Below are 12,527 nucleotides of genomic sequence, written 5' to 3'. Positions count from 1 at the left end.
GCTTTAGATTTGGTTGATAGACCCCAGTTTTTGATAGGAGTTTGTTTAATCCATAACCCAAGCATGTGGCCACAGCAACACCTGCCATGCAGGTGAGCTTTTAGTCTTGTTAATACATAAATATAGTATAGATTTTTGTATTAACCTCGCACCCATACACACCCAATAGTGCTCATGATAAGTAGGCGAATTTAATAAAATGAGATCATAAATGTCTAATGTACTTTTTGTTGGGCAATAAAGTTGCCCACATGTTGTAATTGAGGCCTGAAGTTAACTTGCTTGCTGGGGCCTCTCTAGGGGAGATTACATAGACTAATAGAGCACATGAAAAAACGTTTTTCATGCTCTGCCTTTCCTCCTGTTCTGTCCACTAGTCTTTCCTCCTTAACTCTGTCTTGGGTTGGTGCCCACTGTAATATCTACTGCCCTCAAACTCAGCACTTTAAAATTAGGCACACGTTTGAAACATCTGCTTGATTGAGACCCTCCACAGTGACTATTAAGCTTTTGCCTCTGACATTTTCCAAAGTCCTTGGTTCTCCTCTTGTCTCCTGAGTGACCCTGACATAGTGCTCCGGAGATCTGTAAAGCAGGCTCCTGTACTTCCTAATTGTGCAGATATTGAAAAGTGAAATGTGGGCTGAAGGTTTGGGTGCAGGCTTAAATTTTCTGAAACTCACCTACGTTGTATAGGTAACCACTGTGAAATTTAGGTCTGGAGCACCTTCTATTCAGTTTTGCCCCAAAGTTTCATGCGTGTGACTTCTGATTTGCACAGAGAGAGGTGTTACCTGGCTTTGCACCAGACACTTAGGAACAGGTGTGTGGGGAGGACCACATCTAGTTTACTAAATCAGGAGGGATTGAGTTAAATCTCATAGATAAGAGAGTGGTTCCGATAAAAAGGGTTGTGACCCATCAATGTATGTAAGAATCCCATTGAGAGGAAGGCAGTTTCATTGTATGAGAAGGAATTTTGCAAGATTTGTGCTGACTACATTATGTTACAGCTGCATTTTCTGTGGCCACCAGCGTGTTAGACCAGAAAACAGAACTAATGTTTTACAGAACGTTGTACTGTATCGCTTTACAGAACAAACTCTTGATGGAATATTTGCAAGGATCTAGCTCTGCTATTTCATTGCTACAGTTTCTTTCTCCCCCAGCAAATTTACACCGGCTTGTGCCCTTAGGTGAGACTATTGAGGGGTGTAATGGTGCCCCATGACCTTCCTTTTCCATGGCCTTTGGTGATGGCTCCACTGCTACATTATATGACTGAGGTAAATACCTTCCCATGCTTTAACAACTATCATTAGATCTGATTGTCTGTCTTCTGCCTTGTGATGGTGTTCAGGCTCAAGTAAGATGTGTGTAAAATGTTGCCATTTGAATTTGGAAGTACCTTACTGCAGAGGTGGGCTTACCAGTGGGGTTAATGGGACTGGAGCCCTCTGACTAACAGAATCTGCTTTGCCATATATGCAGGGTTATGGTCACAGCACTGCACAGTCTTTCTAACTGTGCTGTATCATCTTAGCTGGTTAATTGTGACTTAGAAATGAATATTCCCATGGAAGATCATGGTGGATCAGACACAGCTTTTTAAAACTTACTCCAAAAGTATTTTTAGAGCACTGAGTTATATGACCTATCATGGAAGGCACTGGGGACACACCGAGTCTGCTCTGTAAGCTCCTTGGGGCGGAAATCTTATCTTTTGCAGTCAAAAGAGATGAAGGGAAGAAGACAAGGAAAGAACACTTTCCAGAGAGGGAACTGAGACAAAATGACTTTGGGCACAAGAATTTCTCTCAGGAGTAGGGACTGAACTGAAATCCTGCATGTTCCACTTCGGTACCTCTAGTAGACCATTCTCCCCACTAGGTTTGACTTAAAGTTGTAATTTTGGTCCTTGGCAACATGTCTCAATTTGCTGCTATGACAGTGGATTGCTTTCCAGCAGTTCTTCCACCTTTTCCTGTAAAGGTCCTCTCGTGGTATTGGTTGATTGTCTTGTCACGATACCATGCTCTCTGTGATCTGTTGACGCTGCTTAAAAAGGAAATAATTTGTGCAGGACTCATCTCCAGAGCTTCCCAGTCACAGACCAGTGCTTCATGGGAGCAGTAAACAGGGGGATCAGGAGTTTTCCTTTCAGGTGCTGTGATCTCGCTTTGGGACACCAGCTTGCAGAGGCTGGTAGGCTTTGGGTAGCAGGACACTAGTGTGGGTGCATCTGGTCTGATTTTTTGAATTCTCTAGTTGTGATTTTAGCCAGCAGAGGGAGTTCAAGACCCCATTTTAGACTTGGACCGTGCAGGTTGGGCTGTGTGATCAGCACTTCTGGATGCACTTAATGGAACATTCTCGGCATAGTTAAGTGCTGGGGCCTGAATCGAGGGGTTGGAATACAATCAGGTTTTGTTTTTTATGGCAAAACGTAAGAAGGTATGTTTTGAGGCAGTGAATTATCAGTAATACACATCTGTTTGTACCGAAATGTTTCTATCTGGAACGCTTCTGCATTGTGCTTGGAGTATGAAAATGTAAGAGTAAGAAAGTGAAACTTCTTACAAACTGCCAAATCCAGTTTCATTGTCTCATCTGAATGAAATAATAGTTAAATACCATTAACTGCTAATGAGTCTCAAAACAATCTCTTATCTTCGAGAATCCCAGAGAGCAGCAGTGGACAAAACGTTTTGAAAATAACCTCTAAATTTTAACACAATCAAATTTTCTTATAGACAGTTCTTGGGAAAGAAGCTAATTCTTCCTTTCTTCAGGTTTTTAGTGTATATTCTAGGACCTGTGTGTTCTGGTGACAGGGACATCCTGCTACATCTTATGTGCCAAAACAAGAATAATAATGAAATATGTGAAAATAAATCAAGCACTGCTGGGCTTCCTTTAAACCTATAATTGTGGTTCCTCTGTGACAGCAAGCTCTCAACTGAGCATTCATCTGTTGAGCCGTCAGGGTCTTTTATACCATCTCAAGCTGATAGCTGAAAATGTAAACCACATTTTAAAGTAATTCATTGTATAAACTGGTCTTGCAAATGTTAAATTGTACTAATTTGAGCAGATGCACGTGTTGCTGCCCTAGCAATCTGGACAAATTCTTCAGAACTGAGCAGCTTGTTCTTGTGTGCAAATACATATTGACAAAAACTTCGTCGCTAGTTTCTTGACTTTCTTCAAATCAGCATTCTACAAATGTATATTTTTACTGCAAGGAAAGCAGAAACGTTTGAACATTTGAAGACTTAATTGTAGGTGGGATGAATCTCAAGATACAAGTAACAGCATTTCCGTTTTTCACTTAAACCTGATGGGCTACCTCTTGTGTTTATATACCATTGCAAACTTAATTTAGATGTAGTAGTAAGGACTAAAACAAGTTGAGCTTTGTAAAGAGACCAAAGAAAGGAACTGAACAGTCCTTGAGTGAAAACAGTGAGGGGAATCAGCGTGTCTGGCATTGACATAATACTGCGAAATCAATGCTTTGATCAACTATAAAGCATAACAGCTGTGTGAAAGGTTTGCCGTGGTTAGCTGGCATTATCTCTTGTGTAAAGGAAAGTACATTGTAAACCAGTAAAAATTAACTGCCAGAGCACAATGATGTTTTTGTGACTGGGAATTCAGATAAAGTTTTGCTTCTGTTGGCAGAATGATAAAAAGAACTGGGGCCATTTGCATACAGGTGAAGAGAGGCGGTGATGTCCCATGTTCCACAGAGGCCAAGGCACCACAGGTATGCAAAGTGCTTCAGCTGTAAGTGCTGCCTTTAATTTAACTAGATTTTTTTTTTACCTGGTTAGTTACGGAGTAGGAGGAAATGGTCTTAAGAAATGGGCAATACCAGGAAAAGTCATTGGGTGGCAGCAGAGCATTTACCATTTACCATGGCATCCCAACAAAATAAAGGCAGAAAGAACTGTAGTTCTGCATAATTTTGATATACGTAATTGAAAATGAGATCTCAGAATGGTATCTATGGTGAGAGAGTGCTCTGTGTTTGAGACGGAAGATTTCTCTCCGAAAGTGTGTTCGTGTGTGTATGTATCTGTGTGTGTGTGTATATATATATATAAATATATATTTGTGTATAAAAATATACGTACATGTACACATAAAAACTGTGTCTCTGTGTGGTGTCTGCAGGTTTTAGCTCTGTGATAGAGTAATGAGGAGCTTTAATGTGATTACTACAACTACCACCTCCCAAATTAGATCCGATATCCTTGACAGTTCAAGCTTGTTCCTAAGATATATAGCTTGGTGCTGGTGTGAATAAAGCCATGTAATAGTTCTAAATTACTTTTCTGCTGGAAGGAATCAAGTGGATCTGTGAATGTGACCAGCAATATCCACTTTCACCAAAACTGATAATTTTTTATTAGTCATGTCTGGCTCTTTGTAACAAAAGTATGAGAAGCAGGACAGTTAGTATTTATTATCCTTTTAGGAAGAAATTAACATCTCCATATTTATTCTACAATGTAAATATTGAGTCTTTCTGGATAATGTGGATGGTGCTTGAAGGACTTTGAAAATACTGTTTGTTTGTTTTTTAACTCAAAGCTAAGTGTATTTTGGGTGTGTTCATTTCGGTGAAGAGATGGAGAATTTGTTTTTATTTGTTTTGTGTTTTCCTTTAACATCAGCCCTGCTGTACACCTCACGATGTAGTTAATACAAAGGAATGTGTTATGGCCTTAAGGAGGACACAAACTGTAGCATGCGTACATACAAACATGCATGTTTCCTTTTCATCATACACATTGTGAAGTTACAACTTTGTTTGCTAGCTTTTGCTAAGTTGTTTGTGAGCTGCTGCTATTATAAGTAAATATCTTACCTTCTAACTGCCCATTCTGCTACTGACACGCTGGAAATGCTATCAATTGAATACTTTATGGGCAGTATCACTGCAAATGTGGAAACTCAGTGATTGAGAGGAATTTAACGTCTTTCTTTTGCTGCTTTGCCTGGGAGTAAGAAAGTTAAAAATGGGCAACTGTAGAGAAGTATTCCACCAGCAGGTTTTAATTTCTGCTGTGTTTCGAAGGTCCCACTAACAATTCATGCTGGAAGTCATCCTCCAAGAAGCAGAGGTTGAACTACAACGTGTGCAGTGCTATGCCACAGAGCCATATTTTATTTTGAAGATAAGCATATAAGCGGTTTGGGGGCAAATGCCCACACTTAGGGTACTTGAAGGAATTGTAAGAGGCTGTCCCCATGGACTTCCTACCGGCATCGCAGACAAGCTGGCTTGAGAATTGCATGCTCCTGCAATAGGGAGGGACTTCTGGTTCACAGCTCCTACTGAGCACCGAGCCGAATGTGAGCTACCAAATCCTTACAGTCTGGACTCCAGGTCTTGCCTTGGTAATGCTGAGTTTTTCTGAACTACACTGATTTCTGTTTGGTTTAGGACTCCGCTGGATTTGGGAGTCCCTGCTGAAGCCAAGGCCCACAACCCATAGAAACAAGGTGTTGCCTCTGAAGAAGAGCTGCCCTGTTTTCAAGGTCTCACTGAGCTCAGAATTCAGTGCTTGTTCCTGCATCTCCAAAAGTCGTTATCTTGTACCAGTAAGAGGCAACATCTCCTGGATCCCAGCTCCCTAGGAGCCTTAAACCCTTGTTCACTGGTGGCATGTGGTCCCTTCAAGGAATAAGGGCTTTTGGCTCCTGCAGAGCTTAATAAAGCCTATTTTTACACCCTGTTTTGAGTACTGTTGGGAACTCTTTGAAGAAAGATGTCTCTAAAATTATATTACTATTTTGGTTGCACGTATTACTGCTGGAAATATTCATTAGAAGTTACCATGTCCGTTGACAAAGACATCAGATGTTCCCTGCCCTGAAAAGCTTACAAAATTAGGCAACAAGCAATGTGTGAAAGGCAATCTGCTCAGCTATAGGAAGGTCTGGGTATTGTTTTCTTTAGTTTTACTCACCCATTCCAAGCAAGAAGACATGGCATGGAGGTGAACTCTGGAAAACCCAAAGCAGGAAACAAATTCCCCAATTTCAGTCTTCACCAAGTGCACCCGGCCTCGATCCTTTGTGATGAAAGCCTACCCCTGTGTGTTTGTGCCTCTGTGTTTGGGAAGCAGAGAGGGCAGGGCGTCAGAGCAAGCGCAGGTGTTTCAGGTGATCTCAGCTGTCATGGTAACACAGAGGGGGGGACAGTCTTGGAGGCATCAGCGCTGATTTGGTAGGTCAAAATGAGCACATCTCTCTCAGTAATGGTGTAATGTGCTTTCTGCGAGAAACGTAAGCTATCACATCACTTAGGGAGCAATTAGGAGGTAGATGTTACAGCCAAAGGAGCTGCCTAGTGGAAGGCACAATACAGAGAATGGGGAAAGATGGCAGTGATGGTATGATGGCAGTGAGACTTCGTTTCTTGTATTTGGACTAGATGTCATGAGGTTATTACATTAGATGATCTTGTTCGTTGTATCTGCAGTGATTTAACTATAGCGAATTCAGTTCATCCCTGCCATTTTCTCTTATTAGCTTAAGTAATTCCCTTTTTAACTGCTGCATCCACACAGCTCTGTGCTTATTTGTATTTGCCTATACAGGGGGAAAATGTCCCCTCATGTGGTGTTCCATTATTTGCTTCCATGCTTTGTGTTAACTTTTGCAGAACTTTTCCAGAATGTTAAGGTGCAGAATGGAAATGACAGGAATTATGGTTCTGAAGGTCAAGCGTGCGAACTCGTACGATACCTCTCTTTGGCACTAGCGTGCATACTAGGAATGCAGTCATCGGTGAGAACATGATGGTAGAAACAACACTGAGCTTTTTATCTGTAGAGAATTTATTTGAAGCCACTTTGGAATTATGTCAGCTTGCGGTGATTAAGAGAATTGTTGGTAGAAAGTGAAGGTGACTAATGGGAGCGGTGTCAATTTTTTGTTTGTAGTACATGTAGCAGAATTTTCGTGTTTTCTTTTGGATAAAGACACTGGCTGAGGAAAGAGGCTGATACTGGAAAAACTTATAAGGCTACTTACTAGAAGTCCATTATAACTGTTCTAGTTCTGAGGTTTCATGTCCTTTTCAAGACTATGCGTGCTGCTTCTTTCTCTTTGAGGAGTCAGCTCTCTAAATCTCAACTTTGTAACCCTTAGTTAATGAATAGTTTTGTGGAACAAGTTGCCTCTGGCTTTAATTTTCTTCCCATTCAGGGATTTGTCAACCTGATTGCAGAAAAACCACAGCGTCTATTGTCCTGTGCCTATTTTACATGCTGACAATGGAAAAACTTTCTTTTTCCCACAAGTTTGCAATGACATTCTCGTCTTCTCTAGGGGTTACTTCAAGAGGATAACCACCATTTCCTCCCAGTTAAGCTTCCCTGTGTCAGCCGTTTGACCGTTTCCAGTGGGTGGAAAAGGGCGGTTCGCAGGCTGATAACTGCATGTGTACCTCTGCAGGCTGTTGTGAAGGATGCTATCTTAGGGCAAATCTCCAGGAGACATAAAAACATCACGTTAACAAAATAGCATGAGGATCTGTAAGATAAGCACTGACTGGTGTGTAGAGGCTCTACAGCCTCAGTGACTGCCACCAGAGGTCAGATCTGCTTGTAACGCTAGCAGGAATTCCTGAAGGTTCCTTTGGATCTGCCTTGGATTCGGCGAAAGCGCATCCGAACCTCACATGTTTAAAAGGGTGATTTTTAGGCTCAGTGAGTCGCCTATTTTGATGAGAGTTCATTTTAGCTAGAAAGCTTCAGAGGTGTGACCATATAAGCACTAGTGGCATCTGGCAGCTTGAGGTGCCTTGGTGTCCTAGTATGTGTACTGTCCTCATGGTGGAAGTGATTTCCCTGGGAAATTGAAATGTAAAAATTGTAATTTGCTTGAATCCACACTTAGTATGAGCTCTAATGTTGACGGGTAGTGGTACAGTTATCTCTGCACGTAGTAAATAGCTGTCAATAATCCATGTGGTTGCATTAATACCATGAATTCTTCTGTCATACAGTCTAGGACGTTTCAGTTATATTCTGATCGTAGATGCCCAAAGAAGCAACTGTGCTTCTTTTTCTTCAGCATTTTAAATGTTGTTGTTTAAGTCCTGACTCATTACCCTCATTCAGTGGTAAATTGGTGTCCCAAATCGGGGAAATCAGGCTTTTATGCTTCTTTTCCAGTGTACCACAGACCTTTGGAATTTCATGTGGTCTCATATGAAAAGAAATTAATAATTATGTATTATTCATAAAATAACGTCTCCATCATTTTGTCTGTTTCCTCTCTCCCGATTCACCAGCAGAGGGCTGAAGGCTGTATCACCTACTTAATTTAGCTTAAATTCACAGATAAACTACTCAAACTCCCCTCCTGAAAGAACTGTTCCTGCCAGGTTTCGACCATAGATCTAAAAACACTCTGTGCTTTCTGAATGCATGATGTATGCTGCATACCATGCTAAGCTAGGAGGTACGTCCTCTCCATATCTGAGTAATGTTCACAGCAAAAACTTCGGATGTCCCTTTTCAAGCAGTATGGCATTTTGAAGCATTCTTGTTTTACTTCAGAGCTGCCAAGTGGGTGCCTTTCTGGAATGTGCAGTTTTAAGCTTTTTAGATCTGCCTGACAGTTTCTGGTCTGCATGAGGGAGATGATTGGATAAGGCGGCTGTAATGGTCCATCTTGATCTGAAACTGATGTCTCTTTCTACAGCAGCTTTGGCTGACTGCTGAGTGCACGCTCAGGGAAGTTCTTCCTTCCACTCTTCTTGTTGCATGCCCTACTGAGTTGGGTGAAAACCAGGACTTTGTATTCTGAGAACGTAGCCAAAGGTGGAAACTTGAGCCTCATGGGAAAGAAAACAGATCCTTTTGGCATCTCAGAATGGGTTAGTCCTTACAATAACCCAATACGTTTTTCCCGACTTGAAGGCTGGGATTCTGAGTTCCTGCTTTCTTAAGACTGGTAGAAATTCATCTACTGCTCTGCAGAATTTGTGGTTAAGTTGCTTTTGAGCTGTTCTGCAGAAGAGGGAACTATTTCTTGATTCTACGTCCACTGAAGAGTCTGAAAGATTTCCACTGGTTTCAGTGGCCTTTGGTCAGGCATGGGATGTATTATGAAAATAGCAGAGAATGTCAATGTGGGGTTTTTTTGACCCTAAAAGCAGATACCTATGGCCTAGGTTTTCATATGTTCCCAGTGCTTTGCCACTAAGAAAATGAAGTAAATTGTTGCTATAAAATAAGTAAAAATATTTAGATGCTGAACGTGTTCAGAAACGGTTTTTTAAATGGTTTTCAGGGTGTCTTCCTGAGTCTTCTGAAATCCTTCTCTATCCACATATGGTCTCTCATAGGACAATTCTTACAAATTGGATGTTTTCCTAATTGTATGCAGGCAGTTCAATGAAGAGAGAGAAGTGATTGTGAACAGGTATGAATTACTCCTAAGTATCTTGAAAAGATAAATGATCAAGACTTGAATAAAAACGAATTTGTCACCATGATTTAATATTTCGGAGATGCCTAGAATAAAAGCGTGATTACATTTGGTGGTATAAAATTTGTTTGAAATAAATGTTTTTCAAAAGAATTAATGATTTAGATTCTATAATGTTTGGCATGTTTGTTATGTGCTTTCTGGGATTCCTTTTGCAAAGATGGATAAATATGATGGATATCACTCTGGAAAGCATCTACCTAGGGCAAAGGCAGTTTCTTTTTATTCTCAGCTTCTTATGGTAGTGACTAGAGGCTGGTTAAGATCGGGGCTGTGTTGTATTAGTACACAGAACAGTAAATAATCCCTGTCCTAAAGAAACAGTAACCTAAAAAGACAGCATGAGGAAAGGGACATACAGAGCAGTAATGATAAAATAACATTAACTTCAGTGGTTTTTTTTCTTTTTGAGATAAGATATCTTCTGGGAGAAACTAACTGGATTGCTGAAGGAAAGGAGCTGAACTGCTGAACCTGCACAGGAGGTAAAGGATGGTGGAATGAAGCTGAAGTGAAAAAACTGAGAAAGGAGGGGAGAAAGGTGGCTCTAAACTGGGTGGACAATGCTGAGTCAGAGCCTCTGAATGATCTCTGACTGGGGACCACATTTTCTGTTGAGAAGCGTAGGGTGTTTTTACATACATATATATATTTACGTGTATGTATGCACGCGTGTGCTCAGTAGCAGACATCTGTCTGCATGTGCTTTACTAGTGGTTTCTCAGGAAGCATATCTGTATGAATATTTAGCAACATTCTTATCGTTGTACAAGGTTTTTATTTTTGTCTTGGGGAAAACATGAAAGACAATATCTGAGAAACATATGTCTTTGAACCTGGCTTCCCACAGCATACGGTGCCTCCTTAGTGCTTCCCGCCTTGTGGGCGCAAGGTGAGATACTGCCCCGATGGCAGCAATGGCAAAACCCCAGCATGGTCAGTGGTGGAATATCTCATGGTTTGAGGGGAAGTCCTGACTTGGTGCTAGGTAACGGAATATTTTATGGCAATGGTTTTGACAAAAAGGTTATAAAGCCAGCTCCGTTTTTCTGTATGTCATGGAGTTCAGCAACAACTTTTGGTTTCTGAGACCCTCAAATCCTTTTTAAAGCTGTATACATTTTGTGTCTCTCTTCAGAGACGTTATTTCCTGGACAAGATTCACCATTCAGAAATAAATTTGGGGTGTAAGGGTTCTTGTCTTCAGTATCTCCAAAGTGTTATAGTCTATCCTCAAAATTTTGATTAATCTCCTCATTCATTGATGGGGGCAAAAGAACAGATTAAGTTGGGAACTTTCTTGAGTTTCAAAAACCAAAGCACACAAGGGCCTATTCGCTTTGCAGTAAGCATCTCTGCTGAAGTGCTCAGAAAAAAGCGAGGGCATGAAACACTAGATTTTTCTTTTTTTTTTTTTTTTTTTTTTTCTGCAGATGGGAGCTGGGTTTGGAGTTTTTTTTCATTTAGCCAGGAAAGTTGATTATAGTTAATAATGCTACCTCTAATGTTTCATTGTAATCTTATTTTAAGGAAGTGTTTGAGCATTAAGCATTTTTCCCACAGCAGTGAAACAATGTACCTTTCTCTGCCAAAGAGCCCATTCACATGTATCCTCCTCATTCCTGTAGCTGGAAGGTGAAGTTTGGAACTTTTCCAGTAGCCCAGCTGCCAATTTACCATCATTGATCATTATCAGGAGTCATTTGACTGAGGTGTCTTATGTATAGCAAAGCATGTTCTTGGCTGTGTGTGATATATTAGCTGTTTCAGGTCTTGGAGTCTTGCTTCTACTGTTTTATGGAAGGCTCTGCTTCCTAACTGATTGTAGTTTGCTGAGAACTAGCTCCTATAATTAAGTTGTAGTGCACTGATTAGTTGGTGTGTGTGTGATGGGGGGGAAGAGTTTGCTGGCACCCACGCTACAAACAGAATACCTAACCCAATTCCTTGGCACTCAGTGGAAGTTCAGCTATTGAATTCAATGAGAGGAGGTGCCTGCCCAGTGCTCTTTTGACTTAATATTCAACTCTGTGTCCCCAAAATGTTACACTATCTGTTAAGAAAGGTATTGTGAGATTGTGTGAGTTGCATTTGGTATAATCGTCAGACAGTTAGGCAGAAAGAAAAAGAAGAAAAGAAAACAAAGTCTATGGGAAACTCTTACTTCAGAGGAAAAGAAATCAGATTTTTGTCATGTGAAGGCAGCTCATAGCACTTTATACCTCAGAGTTTACCAGTAAGTGAGACTGCAAGAACTTGTCACATCATGATAATGCACAAGATGCTGTAAATGCTCTGGATGCTGATTTAATATCTGAAACCAAAACTTCATCACTAGTAAGATTTTTTTTTTTTATTTTATTCCCCCCCCCCCGTAACAACTAAGCACTTAGACTTCAGCATCATGCTTTGCATCAATGCCTTGTTTCGGCAGCATAGCTAGTAAGCTAAGATATAAAACCAGAAGGAATTTTAAAAATTCAATTGATCTTAGTATTTTATGATCCTTCTATTTTGATTTAGTGATGCTTGTTTTATTTTGAGTTTTTCAGTTCTGCATTGTTAGCATTACGTATGCCATATGAGAATTTGTTTAAAGATCATTTTTATTGGAAGTAAAATAAAAACTGGAAATCTTTCTGTTATTGTAAGGCTTTATAGCAGCTTGTTTGTACAAAGTCTAAATTTGGAGCCAGATTTGACTTGTCCTTTAAAACAATAGTAGCCTTGGAACACTCCTAATAAATGCTGGAGGATTTGTCCGTGCTCACAAAAGTTTGAAGATACTTGAATTGTTTGCCAGACTTAGCCTTTGCACTGATGGAGTTTGGGCTAGAGTGTATGGATCTGCATTGTACTTTCCTACATAGCTGATCAGTTAGTTTTAGGTGCATAACAGCTATCCTTATTGTTCATAGCTGTCCATACTTTTTTAACATTTTTGTAATCTATTAATCATTTGTTAACCCTTTATAAACCATTTATAAATGTACCCTGAATAAAAAAGTGTG

This window comes from Nipponia nippon, unplaced genomic scaffold, assembly GCF_047370975.1.
Source record: "Nipponia nippon isolate SJK-2023a ecotype South Korea unplaced genomic scaffold, ASM4737097v1 scaffold_10, whole genome shotgun sequence".
NCBI lineage: Eukaryota > Metazoa > Chordata > Aves > Pelecaniformes > Threskiornithidae > Nipponia > Nipponia nippon.
This window is presented reverse-complemented; position numbering follows the sequence as displayed.